Genomic DNA, 19,429 nt, shown 5'->3' with positions numbered 1-19,429 from the left:
AAAAGGGGAAATATTTCAAGAAGAAAGAACATAAATACTTATGCACCTAACCAGGGTGTCTCAAAATATGTAAGAAAACCCCTGGAAAAACTAAGTGAAGTAAAGAGATGCCTCTATAATTATAATGGGGGACTTTAATACACCATTATCAACATTAGACAGAACATCTCAACAGAGAATCAATAAAGAATCATAGACTTTGAATAATATATTAGAGGACGTAGAACTAATAGACATGTACAGAATACTACACCCAAATACAGCAGGATATACATTCTTCTCAAGTACCCATGGATCATTCTCCAAGATAGACCACATGATAGGCCACAGAGAAAGCCTCAATGAATTCAGAATGAAATCATACAACATAATGTCTCTGACCACAGTTGAATGAAGCTGGAAATTTGCCAGGGCCAGAGAACAAGATTAGGAACAAAGATATGGAAGTTAAACAACACACTCTTCAACAAACAGTGAGTCAAGGAGGAAATCTCAAAAGAAATAAGTAAATACCTTGAAAATAATGAAAATGCAATACAACATATCAAAACTAATGGGATGCAGCAAAACCTGTACTGAGAGGAAAATCCATAACCATAAATTTATATATCAAAAAAGAAGAAAGAACTGAAATTGAAGACCTAACTGCACACTTGGAGGAATCAGTAAAGAAACAGCAAACTAAACCCAAAGGAAGAAGAAAGAAATAACAAAGAACAGAACAGAACTAAATGAAATAGAAAATAAGAAAGCACTAGAAAAAATTAAAACAAAGAGCTGATTCTTTGAGAAGATCAATAACATTGACAAACCCTTCACCAGACTTACAATTTTAAAAAGGTAGAAAATGCAAATACACAAAATAAGAAATGAGAAAGGATATCACCACTGATCCCACAGAAATAGACTGTCATAAGAGGATACTTTGAAAAACTATATGCCAATAAGAAGGACAATTTAGAGGAAATGGACAAATTCCCAGAAACACATAATCAACCTACTTTGATGAAAGAATAGACGACCTCAACAAACCAATCACAAGTAAAGAGATAGAATCAGTCATTTAAAACCTCCCAAATAAGAGCCCCAGGCTAGATGGCTTCACAGGTGAATTCTTCCGAACATTCAGGAAAGAACTAACAACAATCTTGCTTGAACTCTTCCAAAAACTCAAAATAGAGGGAACATTGCCTAACTCATTCTATGATGCCAACATTACCCTAATACCACAGCTAAACAAAGACACCACAAGAAAGAAAAATTACGGACAAATCCCTCTAGTGAACCTAGATGCTAAAATCCTCAAAAAATACTTTGACTAACAGTTTTCAACAACACCTGAAACGAATTATGCATCATGATCAAGTGGGTTTCATCCCTGGTATGCACTGATGGTTCAACATAAGAAAATCAATCAATGTAATACACCACATAAATAGACTGAAGGAAAAAAATCACATGACCATATCTATAGATGCAGTAAAAGCATTTGACAAAATACAGCACCCTTTCCTGATAAAAAACACTGCAAACAATACCAATAGAAGGAAATTTTCTGAATGTGATAAAGGGTATATACGAAAAATCCACAGCTAACATCATTAACAATGGTGAAATCCTAAAATTTTTCCCTCTAATATTAGGAAAAAGACAAGGATGCCCATTATCACTCCTCCTTAACATTGTGTTTGAAGTACTTGCTCAACCACTGAAGCAAGAACCAGATATAAAAATAAAAGGCATCCAAATTGGAAAGGAAGAAGTCAAAATTTCACTGTTTACAAACAACATGATCTTATACATAGAAAGCCCTGAGAAATCTACAACAAAGCTTCTAGAACTTAAAGATGAGTTCAGTAAAATCATAGGTTATAAGATCAATGTGAAAAAATCAGTAGCATTTCTGTACACAAATAATGAGCAATCTGAGGGGGAAATCAAGAAAAAATACCATTTAAAATAGTAAATTAAAAAACAAATAACTAGGAATAAATTTAACTAAAGATGTAGAAGACTTATACACAGAAAACTATACAACACTGTTAAAGCAAGTCAAAGAAGAATTAAATAAATGGAAAAATATTTCTTGTTCATGGATAGGAAGACTAAATATCATTAAGACGTCTGTCCTAAACAAACTGATCTACAGATTGAAAGCAATCCCAATAAAAATCAAAACAGCATTTTTTAATGAACTGGAAAAACTATGAAATATATTTGGAAGGGAAAGAGGCCCTGAATAGCCAAAGACATATTGAAAAAGAAAAAAAAAATCAGAGGAATCATATTACCTGACTTTCAAACATACTGCAAAGCTACATTGATCAAAACGGCATGATATTGGCAAAAGGACAGACGTATGGACTAACAGAACCAAATTGAAAGTTCTCATATAGATCCTTGCATTGACAGTCATCTGATAATCAACAAGGCCACCAAGCCTTCTGAATGGGGAGAGAATGTCCTCTTCAACAAATGTTGCTTGGAGAACTGGATATCCATATGCAAAATAACAAGAGAGGAACACCTTCTCACACCTTATAAAAAAATCACCTCAAGAGGGATTAAAGATCTAAATATAAGAGCCAAGACTGTAAAGACGTTGAAAGATAATGTAGGGAAGCGTCTATAGGACGTTATGATACGAAATGGCTGCCATGAACTTCACACCCAAAGTACGAGCTATGAAAGGAATAACAGATAAATGGGACCTCCTTGAAATTAAAGGCTTTTGAACCTCAAAGGAGTTTATCAAGAAAATGAAAAGACAGGCTACCAATGGGAGAAAATATTTGGTATCCATATATCTGAAAGGAACCTGATATGCAGCACATATAAAGGAATCCTATATCTTGAAAATAAAAAGACAAAACCCATTTAAAAAATAGGCAAGAGTTCTGAACAGATGCTTCTCCAAAGAAGAAATACAAATGGCTAAAAAGCACATGAAAAACTACTCAACATTACTAGCTATTAGGGAAATGCAAATCAAAACTACAATCAGATACCATTTTACACCCATGAAACTGGCAACTATTAAAAAAAACAGAAGACTACAAGTGTTGGAGAGGATGTAGAGGAAGGGGAACCCTCATCTACTGCTGGTGGGAACATAGAAGGATCCAGCCATTCTGAAGGATATTTTGGCAGTTCCTCAAAAAACTAGCTATAGATTTGCCATATGACCCAGCAATTCCACTGCTGTGTATATACCTAGCAGAAATGAAAACAAGGCCACAAATGTTCATAGCAGCATTTTTCATTATTTCCAAAAGTTGGAATCAATCCAAATGCCCATCAACAGATGAATGGCTAAACAAAATGTAGTATATTCATACAATAGAATACTACTCAGCCGTAAGAGGGAATACCATACTAACACATAGGATAACGTGGATGAATTCTGAGGACCTTATGTTGAGTGAAGCAAGGCAGGCATTAAAGAACAAATACTACATGACTTCTCTGATATGAATTAAGCAAGTCAGGCTGTCACAGACAGCTAGAGACTGGCAGATAGGCTTACAGGAAATGGGGGGGAGAAGAAGTTTGTAAACCAACACCTACATGGGCAAAAAATCTATGATAAAGTGGAGGTAATTATTTTTGCAGTGCAGGGATAAGATGGGGCTATGAGGATACTACTGGGAGGGGCTTTGCAGCCTTGAGGGGGGCTAGGGTTGGGAGTTGGAGTCACATGATCCATGGACCAGTGGGGAGGGTTGGGGGAGCAGGTGAACATGGCAGATTGCCAGGTATATAGTTGAAACTATAATGTTGAGGAAACTCTTTAGAAATATACTAAGGAAGGGTTACTGGTTTAAGGTGTTTGACGAGGAGCAACTGGCATGGGGTGCCCCTGAGGCAGGCTTCTAGGGAGTATATGAGTACTCATCTTCTCATATTGTGTTATATCAGTGGGTGGAGACCCAGATAATGAGCAGGAAGATGTTGTACTCCAGTTCTGGAAAGACCAGTTGCTCTCAAACAGAGGGGAGGGTGTCTCGAGAGAGCATGCATGGCTCCCAATGGGGGAGGACATACTAAGGTGTCAAGCCCTCAGCATTGTTGCAAGTATCTATAAATCCTGTCATTCAAGCAGAGAAGCTTGGTTGCCAATGAGAGCCCTGAGGGCAGGTGGAGAGAGGAATAGAATAGATGGAAGAGGGGTAACTGGGGGGCAATGGAAGTGTTCCGCAAGATCGTACAATGATAGATACAGGCCATGTTAAATTTCACCAAAAATTTATAAAAGTGTATAGTCTAAAATATAAACCACAATGTAAACCATAATGGAACCAGGGTTAGTAGCTAAGTTTCAAAATCTGTACATCAGTTGTAGCAAATGTACCATCCACATGGAAAAAGATCATTGATGGGAAAGGGGGAAAAGAGTTTGATGTTGGGTATATGGGAAACCCCTATATTCTACATGTGACTTTACTGTGACCTAAAACTTTTTTGAAGACATAAAAAAATTAAAATAAAAAGGATGTAGACACTGAGGAAGAAATGGAAGAGATTGCCTTGCCACTGTACACACAGGGCAACACATATTAGAGCGATGAAAGGCAAAACAACAAAAAAAAAGGTCTATGATTTTATCATTTTTTAATACCTCAATTATTTTGCTTTACTTCAGTTTTTCTAAATTATTATGTATTCTATGTTTAATCTTTAAACCTATCATTATTATTTCATTTTCATATTAATTGAATTTGACAATATATTAGGCTTCAATTTTTAGGAAGTTTTGGATCACAGAGGAGTTCAACTATGGCAGGGGAGGAGCATTGGTATGCTGTGTCATTGATGGGGGATGCATGCGTGGGAAGTTCTCCAGGGCATACACATAGGGTATATAGGTATGTTCGGATGTTCAATGGGTATTGACACAGTGGGTAAAGTTTCACACAACTGAGGGAGTGCTGAGTTCTCATCCTGAGGAGCTCTGTTGCATTTCCCAGTGGAACAGCAACTATCCCCCAAGTGCAAGGTCAAAGACCAGTGAGGAAAGAGGGTACAATGATGGACCCTAGATACTGAGGACTATGCTTAAGAGCCTTTGCGCTTGAAATTTCAACTAGGCCTAGAGCTGCAGAGTACCTAAGAGTAACCTCCTGAGAGCCTCAATGTTGCTCAAATGTGTCCACTCTCTAAGCCAAACTCAGCAAATAAATGCATTACCTTCCCCCCAGTGTGGGACATGAATACCAGGGATGAGCCTCCCTGGTGTTGAGGGATTACATCAAGCACCAGCTGGTGATGCAACTAGAAAAAGACCTTGAATAAAAGGGGGAAATGGTAAAGACATATGAATTTATATGGCTAAGGGTCTTCAAACAGAGTTGGGAGGTCATCAGACGGGTCACGCTTACACACGTCTCAGCAGGATCTCAGAGACAGCCAAAGCAGATACAACCCCAGATAGTGGTACTCCTGAGGTGTATGGAGACACACAGGTACTAAAGTCATGGCAGATGGATCTAGAGTTCAGTGCCTGTCCAGTGGGCCCTACTGTGGAATTTGTGTTCCTGAGTATGATGGAGTTGGACTCAGATATGACCTCTCTACACATGCCTCTTCTGTCACTTTTACTTAATCTGTGGTTGGCGTTGGGGTTGGTGTATGCTCAGGAGACCTGAAACTCTGGACTGTCCATGTTCCAGCTGGGCCCTGAGCCTCAGCAGAATTGCCACACCTACTCTCTGGTTCATTAGACTTACCCAAGTCAGCTAATAAGGAGGTAAGGATGGTCAAATACCATACCAGGGAACCAAGACTCTACAATTGCAAGCAGGAGAATCCCACCTATCAGCCATGTGGGATCTAAGCCTCCTCTCGATTTAGAGGTGGAGTGGACATCGCCATCCCAGGGTCCTCAGGATGGAGGAACAAAATATGGATTAGAGTGAATTTACTGGTATTCTACTATACAATTATTGTGACTCTAGCAATGTAAGAAATTGTATCACTGATGTGGAGATAGTAGCCATGGAAGTTGCTGACGGCAGGGAGAGGGAAGAAGACGTGTGATATAGGGGCATTTTCAGGACCTGGAGTTGTCCTGAATGATATTTCAGGGACAGATGCAGGATATTAAATATCCTGCCGTTACCCACTGAATAGACAAGGGGAGAGTGTTACAATGTTAACTATAATCCATGCAGTGTGGCAGTGCTCCAAAATGTATTCATCAATGGCAATGAATGTGCCACACTGATGAAAGAGATTGTTGATGTGGGAGGAGTTTGTGGGGGTGAAAAGTGGGGTATATAGGAACCGCTTATATTTTTTAATGTAACATTTTGCATGATCTATGTATCTTTAAAAAACAAGAAAATATGGATGAGTTCAGCAAAGGGGCAGGATACAAGGTTAATATGCAAAAATCAAAAGCATTTCTATACACTACTGATGTACAATCTGTGGAGGAAATCAGAAAAAAATTCCATTTATAATAGTGATTAAATCAACCAAATATTTATGAATAAACATAACCAAGGACATAAAGGACCTATATTCAGGAAAGTACAAAACAGTGCTAAGAGAAACTGAAGAAGACTTAAATAAATGGAAGTACATGTTCATGGATTGGAACACTAAAATATTGTTAAAATGTAAATTCTATCCAAATGATTTACAAAGTCAATGCAATGCCAATTAAAATCCCAACAGCCTTTTTTGCAGAAATCAAAAATCCAGTAATCACATTTATTTGGAAGGGTAAGGGGCCCGGAATAGCAAAAAATATCTTTAAAAAGAACGAAGTTGGAGGACTCGCACTTCCTGGCCTTAAATCATATTACTTAGCTACTGTGGTAAAACAGCATGGTACTGGCATAAGAACAGATTGACCAGTGGATCTGAATCAAGAACTCAGAAATTGACCCTCACACCTACAGTCAAGTGATTTTTGACTAGGCTGTTAATCCTACCCAGCTGGACCAGAACAGTCTATTCAAGAAATGGTGCTGGGAAAACTAGATATCCATATCCAAAAGAATCAAAGAAAATCCTTTTCTCACATCTCATACAAAAATTAACTCAAAATGGATCAAGGACTTAAATATAAAAATAATCATAAAACTCCTAGAAGAAAGTGTAGGAAAACATCTTCCAAATATTATGGTAGGAGGTAGTTTCTTAAACCTTACACCCAAAGCAAAAGCAACAAAAGAAAAAAAATAGATAAATGGGACCTCCTCAAAATTCAACACTTTTGCACCTCAAAGGACTTTCTCAAAAGAGTGAAAAGGCAGCTGACTCAATGGGAGAAAATACTTGGTAATCACATACCTGATAGGGGTTTAATATCCATGATATATAAGGAGATCATACAACTCAACAATAAAAAGAGAAAGTGCCTGACAAAAAAATGGGCAAAGACTTGAAAAGACAACTGTCCAAAGAAATACAAATGGTGAAGAAACACATGAAAAAATGTGCAACATCACTAGTGATTACGGAAATGCAAATCAAAACTACAATGAAATATCATTTCACACCTATTAGACTGGCCACTCTTAAAAAGTCGGAAAACTGCAAATGTTGGAGAGGATGAGGAGATATAGGAACGCTTATTCATTGTTGGTGGGAATGAAGAATGGTACAGCCACTATGGAGGAGTGTTTAGCAGTTCCTAAGGTAGCTGATTATAGGCTTGCCATGGGACCCGGCAATACCACTGATAGATATATTTTCAGAAGAACTGAGAGCAGTGACACAAATAGGCATCTGCACACCAATGTTCATAGCAGCATTCTTCACAATCGCCAAAATTTGGTAACAACCCAGGTGTCCATCAACCAATGAATGAATAAAAAAATTCTGTAGTATACACATGATGGAATATTATGTAGCGGTGGAAAGAAATGAAGGGCGGCGGACTTGGCCCAGTGGTTAGGGCGTCTGTCTACCACGTGGGAGGTCTGCGGTTCAAACCCGGGGCCTCCTTGACCCATGTGGAGCTGGCTCATGCGCAGTGCTGGTGCGTGCAAGGAGTGCCACACAGGGGTGTCCCCCCTGTAGGGGAGCCCCACGCACAAGGAGTGCGCCCCGTAAGGAGAGCCACCCAGTGTGAAAGAAAGTGCAGCCTGCCCAGGAATGGTGCCGCACACACGGAGAGCTGACACAACAAGATGATGCAACAAAAAGAAACACAGATTCCCATGCCGCTGACAACAGCAGAAGCGGACAAAGAACACGCAGCAAATAGACACAGAGAACAACAACTGGGGTAGGGGGGGAAGGGGAGAGAAATAAATAAATAAATCTTAAAAAAAAAAGAAAAGAAATGAAGTTGTGAAGCATATGACAACATGGATGTACTGTAGGACATTATGTTTAGTGAAGCAAGCCAGACACAAAAGGACAAATACTGTATGGTTGCCTTATTATGAACTACATATATTATGTAAAATATAAATATATTATGTGAAATATGAATCGGGTAGAATTGTATATATAAGACTGTTTTTCTTTGAAGCTGAACAAATATAAGTTAATAGCACACAACATTAACATCTGACCAAAACAAAACATTATACTAAGCGAAGGAGTACAGACACAGAGCACTACATATTGTATGACTCCATGTATATAAAATGTAAATATAAAGATGAAAGGCGATTAGTGGTTATGGATGTCTGAGCAAGGGATGTTAAGGGATGTGGAGTCTTTCTTTTTGGAGTAATGAAATTCTCCTAAAATTTTTGAGATCTATGTACAACATTGTGATTATACTAAAAGCTACTGATTACATACTTTGTTTTTTTTTTTTCACGTCAGTTATGTTTTTTTTTTTATTGACTTTGTAATAATATTACATCAAAAATATATATGTGAGGTCCCATTCAACCCCACTCCCCCACCCCCCCTCTCCCCCCCAAAACACTCGTTCCCATCATCATGACACATCCATTGGATTTGGTAAGTACATCTTTGGGCACCTCTGCACCTCATAGTCAATGGTCCACATCATGGCCCATACTCTCCTCCATTCCATCCAGTGGGCCCTGTGAGGATTTACAATGTCCGGTGATTGCCTCTGAAGCACCATCCAGGGCAGCTCCATGTCCCAAAGACACCTCCACCTCTCATCTCTTCCTGCCTTTCCCCATACCCATCGTCCACCATGTCCACTTTTCTCAATCCAATACCACCTCTTCTATGTGGACATTGGATTGGTTGTGTCCATTGCACCTCTATGTCAAGAGGAGGCTCAAATTCCACATGGATGCTGGATGCAATCCTCCCATTTTCAGTTGTAATCACTCTAGGCTCCATGGTGTGGTGATTGTCCTTCTTCAACTCCATCTTAGCTGAGTGTGGTAAGTCCAATAAATCAGATTGTAGGTGCTGGAGTCTGTTGAGGCTCAGGACCTGGCTATCACATTGTCAGTCCAGAGATTCAAATCACCTAAATATATCTTAAATCCCAACGTTAACTGCACCTCCAGCACATTAGCATGAAAGTCTTATGAAGGGAGATCCCATCTGAGTCCAGATTCATCACACATAAACACCATTTCCAATGAGGGGCCATCTGCCCTGGTAGTTAACCCCATCGGCCATGGCCATAACTCTCATGGGTCTCTTTAGCCTTCAAAGGAACCAATATCTGGGGGTTGTATCTGCTTTATCTGTCTCTCTGACTCTGCTCAGTTGTGCATGAGGGCAATCCTTCTGCCAGCCTCCAGACTCTTTTTTAGAAACTCGTAGCCATATAAACTCATTTCTCCTTTCCATTTCCCCCTTACTTTAGGTCAAACAGCATTTTAAAGTCATGTTATTTTATGTAGACATGGATATTCTGCTGATCCGCATTTAACCTTCCATATAAGGTCCTTTTCCAGTTGCATCATCAGTTAGTATTTGATAGTGGTCCCTCGTTGCCAGGGAGGCTCGTCCCCGGGTGTCATGTCCCACACTGGAGGGAAGGCATTGCATTTACATGCTGAGTTTGGCTTCGAGACTGGCCACATTTGAGTAACATGAAGGCTGACAGGAGGAAATTCCCAGGCACAATGTTGCTCTAGGCCTTGTTCTTATTTTAGGTTTATCAGCTCACAAGCATAGTCATTAGCATCAGGGGCTCACTGTTGAACCCTCACTCCCTCCAGGTCCCCGCCGCTATATACTTTGTATAGAACAGCCAGAAATAGCAGCTCTGTACAGTGGGGGAAGAACAGAGAGATTGAGAGGTAAGGAATTTTCTTGTTTGTCTGTTTGTTTATTATTATTATTATTATTACTGAAATAATCAAAATGCTTTAATAATGATTAAAGTGATGAATGCACAATTATGTGATTATAGCAAATACCACTGATTGTATACTTTGGATGAATTGGATGCTTTATTAATATGTATCAATAAAATTGATTTGTTTAAAAAAATACTGGCAAAGCCAATTATTCCAGAAGAGGTGGAGAAACTGGAACTCATACATTGTTGGTGGAAATGTAAAATTCTAAACAGTTTTGGAAAACAGTTTGACAGTTTCTTATAAAGTTAAAAATTTATCATACAACCCAATACTCCTACTCCTGGATATTTAACCCCTAGAGAAATGAAAGCATATTTACATGAAAATCTGTATACCATGTTCATAGAAACTCTAGTCATAATTGCCAAAATCTAGAATCAGCCTAGGTGCCTTTTAATGTGTGCATGAATCAACAAACTGTGGTATATATATATATATATATATATATACACACACACACATATATATATATATACACACAATGGAATACCATTCAGCAATAAAAAGAAATGAACAATTGATAATGCAACAAATTGGATAAATCCTAAAGCCATTATGCTGAGTGAACAAATCCAGTCTCAAAAGGTGAAATACTGTAGAGTTCCATTTATTTTACGTTCTCCAAATGACATAACAATAATGATGGATAACTGATCACTGATTGCCAGGTTCTAGGTAGATGGGAGAGTATCAATCTAAAGAGAGAGAATAAGGAATTTTTTAAAATATATTTTTTATTTATTTTTAAAAGATACATAGGTTACATAAAATATTACATAAAAATATAGAAAAAATAAATAAAGAGAAAAAATTTTAAAAAATATAGGGTATTCCCATATGCCCTTCTCCCCACACCATCTACTTTTCCCACATTAACAACTTCTTTCATTAGTGTGGTATATTCATTGCAATTGATGAACACAGTGTGGAGCATTGCTACACAGCATGGATGTTTTTAAATGTTAGAACTGTTCTATACTGACTTTGGTGGTAGTTACAGAAATCTAAAGTTGTGTTAAAATTCATAGAATGGTATCCCCAAAAAAGGCCAATTTTACTGTATGATAATTAAATAAAATTTAATAAAATGAGAGGCAAAACACAGAACTCCTCCAGTCTCAGCTTTTATACCCATGGAATAAGTGATCCAAGATTTCAAACCTTTTTAAATAATGCTTTCTTGTTCTAACTTGTTTCACATTAAAATTTCAAACATACATATAAATATAAAAAATAATATGTACACCTATGAGCCCACCACCCAGCTTTAATAAATTTGCATATTACTGATTCAGTTGAAGTCCTCTATTTACCCTTCCTGAATACTATTCATCTCCCCTACCCATACCAGAAGTAACTTCTAATCCTGAAGTTAATGGGTATCCCTCCTATCAAGGTTTTTATATACTTACAACATTTATATGAATCCACAAACTATATACAGTGGTATTTCATGTTTATCATGTTAAGTAAATAGTATTATACTATAAATACATATATATATATATACATATATCCTTCTGCAAATTATGTTTTTCACTCAATATGGCTTCTTCTAATTACCTATGTTAATACACATAGCTCTACTTCAACTATTTTTCACTTCTGTATAATACTCAATTGCATGAATATACCACACAATTTATTTATCCATTGCCATCTTCATGGATATTTGGATCTACTCTATTCCCTTCAGCCAGCAATGATGTTGAGATGTTTGCACTACAAAAATAGATCTATTCCCACCACTTCTGAGCACAGGGTCTTTGCACTCTCGCCTTCTGTTTCTTTAAGCCCTTGGTCTGAGAGTGGGAACTTTTTGCCCCTGTCATGAGACCCTCCACAGCACAAGTCTGCCATATGGCAAGGAATAAAGGAATATCTTGCATTTCAAAATTCACAAATAGTTAACAAACGTGTTAACAATGGTGGACTCAAGGTGGAGGTCATACAAGTTTTCTCTGTTCACTTTTCCATATGTTTGCAAGTTTTCAGAACAAAAGTTAGAAAATAAAAAATAAACAAGTACAACATGAAGCCTCAGCTGGCTTTGCCTGTGAGCACAAAGATAATTACCCAGCTCCAGCTGGTGGTTTCCCACTTCCTTGTTCCTGGACCAAGCAAGGTTGTACAACTGCAGAGACTCCAGAACTTTTTTATTCCTGCCAAGTTCAGAGAGTTGGAAAAAGCCCCCATCTGAAAGGTGTTCAAAGGTAAAGTGGGCTACTTATCTAAAACCAATTTTCATTCTCAAATTCTACCTATCTGAATGAAACTATTTTTATTCCCTTGGACCTAAATTCTAACAGTAATATACTTTGAAGGTAAAGCATAAAGGCAAGATATGAGATGACAGCATTATTAACATTTATTGAATACTTAGTATATGTTAAGTATCATGCTAAGAGATTTAAATAGGACATCTCATCTAATTCTCACAACCATCCAGTGAAGTAATTACTATTACTAGCATTCTTTTACAAAAAAGATATGTAGGCTGCGCCACTAACCCTTGCTCAGGGTCACAGAACAAGGGAAGTGTCAGAACCATAGATCAACCAAATGTCAAATAACAGTGCATTGTTTAAATACATTATATTATGCTCATCCAAATGTTGGCATACTATGTGGCCACTAGAAATCATGTTTAGAAGAATATTTAATAACATGAGGAAACAATCATAATATATGAACTTTTTATATATTACAAAGTAGTATATGGAGAAAATTTCAATTTTACATTTTAAAATGAGTAATCACACAGAAGACTAGGGGGAAATTAGGCCAATGCATTAATAGCAGAGTTATCAGCTCTTTTTATTTTCTTCATTATTGTTTTCTGTAATGTTTGATTTTCCTTCCTTCAATGAGCAGGGATTGCATTTATAAGATGAATGAAACATTTCTACCTCTCCACTACTCACTGCACAGCTCCTACATACATTTCCCAAACCTTGTCTATTATGCTGTATCGCTTTATTTCCTGGAATTTTGTTTTTTTGTGTATTTTTTGCCAAATATATCGCACATGAGGTTCCTCACTTGGCTTCCATTAAGGACTGGGTGGGTGGATTGGTCCCCATTCATCTGCTGAATACCTAGTTCCATGCTTCTGCAGATAGAAGTTATCTGAATCTAAGCATTCCTTTTACCCAGAGATGTAATATATACAAACACATATTTAAAGCAGAACAGCCCATGAGGAAGAAACAAAATGAAAGCATTCCTGCTCCAGAAACCGTCAGAGAGCACTTCTGGGAAAGGATCTGGGGCAAGGAAAATATTGAATCAGGAAATCTGGCCCCAGATTGTAAGCATGAGCAAAATTGAATATATATATGCAGCTGGAAAAGGGAAAGACTTGTGAGCAATCTAAAAGCTTCTTCCCTCTTGGAAACACTAAGGAAAGAATGTGTATCAAAGCAAGGCAGCAACCTGTCAGTGAGATACTCTTTAACTCCTAAGAAAGCAGATACCTGAGCAGCATTCCACATTAAAAAAAGGAAACTTGTCTCTGAGAATCATTGTTTATAGTTTTTCTAGATTCAGAGTCTCCTTCCCTTTCAAATCTGTAGCATTCATATGCAGTGTTTTCTCTCCAAGACAAAGAGCTGAGTAGTACCACAGCTGCTCAGGTAAAAGGCAGCCTGCCAAACATCTTTTTCAGTAGCAAGTCTAATGCTGAGCCAAAAAGCAGTGACCTCCAAGGTGAAGATAAGGAAAGGCTGCTCATTTTTGACATCAAATGACCCCAACAATAACTCTCAGTGCAGAAAGGCTCAGGTTCCAGAGCTGCTGATCTGATGAGCATTAGGAAAGGGAGTGTAGAAATGGTTAAACCATTCCACGACATTAAGCCACAACAGGTCCAACCTGAGAGCATCTCATGGCATCAGAGCAGTTTTAGAGAGCTAAGGCTCTCTGAGGAAAGCCATGCTGTTTAAACAGATGAAATTATAAGAATAGGATCTACAAGAAGAGAGGGCCCCAGGGCCACCGAACTCTCATAATATCATGTGCCCCAAAGACAAGCAGGGTATCAATCTCACAAATCCAAGATCACATGCCAGGCAGTACCAGATCCCCACTTCCACCCCCACATTGCCTGTCCTTACCTACCTCGGTTCACACCCAACCTAGAGTCCTCTCTTCCTCCAGCAAAGTACCTACTGCTCTCCGCAGCACAGATTAAATTTCATCTCATGCCCCACCCCCTTCAAAAGCCTCTTCATACTGAGTCAGCAGATTCTCATGACCAAATAATCCCACTTGCCTCATGGATCCATTCTTTTCCATGTGCATATGAAAATGAGCATATTTAAGGGTTTCATCCTTGGGGAGAGGGCAGGGAAGCCACTGTACACTTCCTGAGGCAGAGGAAGTATACAGCTCTATGCTATGCATTTTTCTTACCCTGGGGTGTGGGTGGCTGGGGGGAGTGCTCTGCCATTTAAACTGGACTACTCAGTGACTCACTTCATGAGTTTCCCCACCCTTGATGCACACACTTCCATAACTAGTCACATTAAGTGGTGGGTGTTCAAAAAGCAGATAAACTATATGATCACAAAACCCAAAGCCTGGGAAGCCTTAACCCTTTCCTTTCCCTTCATTTTTCCTTCAAGATACTCCATCTCAGTGGCATCAGAGTCACAAAAGTCTGGTTTCTCTAAGAGGCTCCAGCCTCTTGTACAACCACGAATTTAATTTTCTCATAAACAACAAGCAGTACACCAAAGAGCAAGATGGAAATCAAGAGACTGAGGCATTTAGTGCCCTCTGAGGTGGTAGTATCCATGGAGACCAGAAAGGGGGCATAAGTGCTTCCTACCACATGATGACACCCTCCATTAGCCTGGATAACAGATCTAACAGAGATACTAGGAGACTCAGAACCACTCTGTGCCAACCAAGGCTAGCTCCTAAACAAACACTGCAGTTCACAGGACTGCTGGCTACTTCTATCAGCCATGATGGGAAGATCTTAGCTTTCCCCCAGCTTAAGAACAGGGGAGTGATAGATCTTTTTTGTTCCCCCATGAGATGGCTCCCTCATCTGTTTGCTCATTGTTTTCGCTAATTGCACTCATTGTCTATTCATTGATTTTGCTCAGGTTGTTTTGCTCATTGTTCACTCATTGTCTGTTTGTTTTTTCTTTAGGAGGCACCAGAGCCGAAACCCAGGGTGGGAGGCAGGCGCTCAACTACTTGAGCCACATCCACTATCTGCTCGTTTTGTTTTTGCTCATTTTCTGCTCGTTGTCTTGCTCATTGTTTTGTTTGTTGGTTTGTTGTCTTCTCATTGCTTTTGCTCAATATCTGCTCATTGTTTGTTTTGTCTTCTTTAGGAGGCACCAGAAACCAAACCTGGGACCTCCCATGTGGGAGGCAGGAGCTCAAATGCTTGAGCCATATCTGCTCCCTTAATAGGTCTTGATATGCTAACTCTACTCTAAGTACAATATCATACACACCAGAGATCTGCTGCCCCTCACCCTTCACCCTGGGCAGATGGGAGACTCTGGTTGGAATTTAGGTTCTTTTGTGATCTTAGTCAAGCTGTGGCCTACCCAGGCAAGAGGTGGGATGTATGCAATGTCCTTTCCACAGCCCCTAGGAAAAAAGACTGGTGGCAAATTTTTTAATCTACTGAGTCTGCTTAATATCTAAAATGATAGGATTTTCTAACCTTGGAAGGAGAATACATCATCTACAAGAACCATCAATAGTCACCAATTGTGCTATAGACAAGAAGGAAGGACTGGCTGCATTTTAAGATACTCTGACAGATGAAAAGCATTCCCAAGACTCAGGATAAGTAAAAAATTCCTGTTAAAATTCTTATGCCAAAAAGTGGGAATAGGAACTCTGTGTATCTCCACCCCTAAAGACCATGGGATGATGTCACCAGGATTAATTGCATCTTTCCAGGACCCTACCCATCACTCACAAAGGTATTCCTTTTAAATGCTGGAGAAGCTGTCCCACTACCTTCTAGCTTATTAGCAGGATCACAATCCTGTTGAAAATATACAATTTCTTACACACACACACATGCACACACACATGTTCTGTCTCTGTCTGTGTACTATGTCTAATTGCTCTAAACTTCGGGTCAGCAAACTAAGAAAACAGTTCTTGTAAATAAAGTTTTATTGGAACACAGCCACATTCATTCATTTACATATTGTTGTATACTGCTTTTACACTAGAATGGCAGTTACATAGTTACAAAAGAAATCATATGGCCTGCAAAGTCAAAAATATTGATTATTTGGACCTACACAGAAAAAGGTTGCTGACCCCTTTTCTAAACCAAAATATACACTGGACTTTTAGTTTAAAGTAGCACCTGCCTACCAGGTACTAACACAACTTCCCTACCTTCCCACTAAAACATGTATGAAAATAAAGAAAAAGATGAAACTCCCCAAATCACTGAAAACTTAGACTGATGGTCATCCTTTTACCAGAATCTGTGAGAAATCTCCATTTACAATAAGACTGATTTTGAAATGAGAAAATAAACAATCTGTGCCAATCCATGTATGGCTTAGCCTCATGAAACAGCAGTTCTCACAAACTGAAAGAAGAGAGGAAGACACTGAGCCCTTCTCTCGCCATCAACCTCATGGCTAAGGAATCCAGACTCCATCTTGTAACCCGCACATTGGGTAATCAATTCTTTACTGCACACCTACTGCGGGCAGAGGAAATCAACAATCCACCCCACCCCCAAAGTGGTCTACATCCATTTGGAGACTCTAACTCCCCAAAGTCAACAGGGCAGAAGTGGTAGAATTGGTAATGCCATACTGTGTACCAGGTGTGGTAGGTCTTCACAAGTAAAACTAAGGTGGTAAAGCATGTAGGAGCTTGTAGTTTTTCTCTTACTTTATCTGTTCAGACCATGAGAGAACCTAATAGTAGGGGTAGAAGATTCCACAACTGTTAAACATTGTTTTAAACTGCGAAATGGGCTAGAAGGTATATGCATTAACCTGCTTCCCCTAACTGTCCCACCACAAAGAATCTGAGCAGAACCAAAGGCAATCCACATATCCTGTCATTGACAATTAACAGATCCTCCTTTGAATATGCAAAAATGTACTCGGTTCCTATGAAAAGCTCTGGAAGCACAAAAGAAGTGCATATCATTCTGAAGACTAAATATCTGAGTTTATTATATGAACCAGAGGAATTATTTTAGACAACTGATTGCATCCTCAGTAGAATGAGAGACAACATGGATTCTACTAAACACTTATAGAAAGTCAATATTCTCATTTGTTTAAACAGCATGGCTATCCTCCAAGAGCTACAGCTCTCTAAGACTGCCCTAATGTCATGAGATACACTCAGGTTGGACCTGTTGTGGCTTAATGTCATGGAATAGTTTAACTATTTCAACACTCCCTTTCCCAATGCTCATCAGATCAGCAGCTCTGGAACCTGAGCCTTTCTGCACTGAGAGTTATTGTTGGGGTCATTTGATGTCAAAAGTGAGTAGCCTTTCTTCATCTTCACCTTGGAGGTCACTGCTTTTTGGCTCATCCATAATGTAACCAAAAATTTATAAAAGGGTACAGTCTAAAATGTAAACCACAATGTAAACCATAATGGAACCATGGTTGGTAACTATGTTTAAATATCTGTACATCAGTTGCAGCAAATGTAACATTCACATGCAAAAAGATCATTGCTGGGGAGGGGGAAAAGTGTGTGATGTTCAGTATACGGGAGTCCCCTATATTCTAGATGTGACTTTACAGTGACCTAAAATGTTTTTGAAGACATAAAAGAAAAAAAAAGGATGTAGATACCAAGTAAGAAATGGAAGAGATTTCCTTGCCACTGTACAGGGCAATACCTATTACACTGACAAAAGGCAAAACATCAAAAAATACTTTTATGGTATTTTTCATTTTTTAATACCCCAATTTATTTTTTACTTATATTTTTCTAAATTATTATTTTATTTCTAATCTTTAAACTTATCATTACTATTTCATTTTCCTATTAAATTGACAATATTTTAGGCTTCATTTTTCAAAAAGTTTTGGATCACAGAGGGGTTCAACTATGGTAGGGGAGGAGCAATGGTGTGGTATGTCACTGACAGGAGATGCATGGGTGGGAAGCTCTCCAGGGCATACATATAGGGTATATAGATATGTTCAGATGTTCGTTTAGGGTATATAGATATGTTCAGATGTTCGTTAGGTATTGACATAGTGGGAAGAGTTTCACAAGTCAACTGAGAGTGCTGAGTTCCCATCCTGGGGAGCTCTGTCACATTCCCCAGTGGAAGAGCAACAATCCCCCAAGTGCAAGGGCAAAGACCAGTGAGGAAAGAGGGTACAATGATGGACCCTAGATACTGAGGACTATGCTTAAGAACCTTTGCGCTTGAAATTTCAACTAGACCTAGAGCTGCAGAGTACCTAAGAGTAACCTCCTGAGAGTCTCAGTGTTGCTCAAATGTGTCCACTCTCTAAGCCAAACTCAGCAAATAAATGCATTACCTTCCCCCCAGCGTGGGACATGAATCCTGGGTATGAGCCATCCTGGTACCAAAGGATTACAACCAAGCACAAGCTGGTGATGCAACTAGAAAAAGACCTTGAATAAAAGGAGAAAATGGTAAAAACAAATGAATTTATATGGCTAAGAGACTTCAAAAAGAGTTGGGAGGTGACCAGTGGGGTCGTGCTTATGCACATCTTAGCAGGATCTCAGAGACACCCAAAAGTAGATACAACCCCAGATAGTGGTGCTCCTGAGGGCTACAGAGACAGCCAGGTCCTATGGTCATGACAGATGGCTCTCGAGTTCAGTGTCTTGCCAGTGGGCCCTAGTTTGGAATTTATGCTCCAGAGTGTGATGATGTTGGACTCAGATGTGACCTCTCCACACATGCCTCCCCTGCCACTTTTAATGAACCTGTGGTTCGCACTGGGGTTGGTACCTCTCTACACATGTCTCTTCTGCCATTTTTAATGAACCGGTGGTTCGCACTGGGGTTGGTGTATACTCAGGGGACTTGAATCTCTGGACATTACATGTGCCAGCTGGGCCCTGAGCCTCAGCAGAATTGCAACACCCACTCTCCAGTTAGTTGGACTTACCCAGGTTAGCCAACAAGGAGGTGAGGATGGTCA

General features: G+C 39.1%; 1 protein-coding gene and 1 long non-coding RNA gene across 4 annotated transcripts in view; both read right to left on the bottom strand.

Moving 5' to 3' along the window:
* TMEM164 (transmembrane protein 164) overlaps positions 1 to 19,429 on the bottom strand; it is a 272,538-nt gene that overhangs the window by 134,002 nt on the left and 119,107 nt on the right. The window lies entirely within an intron of this gene.
* Positions 5,357 to 12,482, bottom strand: LOC131277193 (uncharacterized). Its single transcript, XR_009184362.2, has 2 exons — positions 12,345 to 12,482; positions 5,357 to 10,963 (listed from the first exon to the last, which is right to left on the bottom strand). It is a non-coding gene; the product is annotated as an uncharacterized lncRNA (long non-coding RNA).

This window comes from Dasypus novemcinctus, chromosome X (genome assembly GCF_030445035.2).
Source record: "Dasypus novemcinctus isolate mDasNov1 chromosome X, mDasNov1.1.hap2, whole genome shotgun sequence".
Taxonomy (NCBI): domain Eukaryota; kingdom Metazoa; phylum Chordata; class Mammalia; order Cingulata; family Dasypodidae; genus Dasypus; species Dasypus novemcinctus.
Note: the sequence above shows the minus strand (reverse complement) of the source record. Positions and strands in the feature narration are given on the sequence as shown.